Here is an 846-nt window from a genome sequence, read left to right as displayed (position 1 = left end):
TATCGGTGTTAATGCTGGTTCCCAAGTAAACGAAATTCTCTACTTTCTCGAAATTGTAACTGTCAACAGTGACGTGGGAGCCAAGGCGCGAATGTGCTGACTGTTTGTTTGATGACAGGAGATACTTCGTCTTGTCCTCGTTTACCACCAGACCCATGCGCTTTGCTTCCCTATCCAACTTGGAAAAGGCAGAACAGACTTCGCGGTTTTTGTTACCGATGATGTCGATATCATCGGCATAAGCCAGCAATTGCACGCTCTTGTAGTAAATTGTTCCTGAGCGGTTCAGTTCTGCAGCTCTTATTATCTTCTCCAACATCAGATTAAAGAAGTCACATGAAAGGGAGTCGCCCTGTCTGAAACCCCGTTTTGTGGCGAACGGCTCGGAGAGGTCTTTTCCAATTCTGACGGAGCTGGTGGTATTGCTCAACGTCATTTTACATAGCCGTATGCGTTTTGAGGGGATGCCAAATTCAGACATAGCGACGTATAGGCAACTCCTTTTAGTGCTGTCAAAAGCGGCTTTAAAGTCGACAAATAGGTGGTGAGTGTCGATCCTTTTCTCGCGGGTCTTTTCCAAGATTTGGCGTATTGTGAATACCTGGTCTATGGTGGATTTGCCAGGTCTAAAGCCACACTGATAAGGCCCAATCAGTTCATTGACGGTGGGCTTCAGTCTTTCACACAATACGCTCGATAAGACCTTGTAACCTATGCTTAGAAGGCTGATCCCGCGGTAGTTGGCGCGAATGGCGGGGTCACCTTTCTTGTGGATTGGGCAGAGCACACTTAAATTCCAGTCGTCGGGCATGCGTTCATCTGACCATATTCTGCACAAGAGTTGAT

The sequence above is a fragment of the Rhagoletis pomonella genome, unplaced genomic scaffold (assembly GCF_013731165.1).
Source record: "Rhagoletis pomonella isolate Grant_MI unplaced genomic scaffold, Rhpom_1.0 Rhpom_scaffold_00009, whole genome shotgun sequence".
Classification (NCBI taxonomy): domain Eukaryota; kingdom Metazoa; phylum Arthropoda; class Insecta; order Diptera; family Tephritidae; genus Rhagoletis; species Rhagoletis pomonella.
This window is presented reverse-complemented; position numbering follows the sequence as displayed.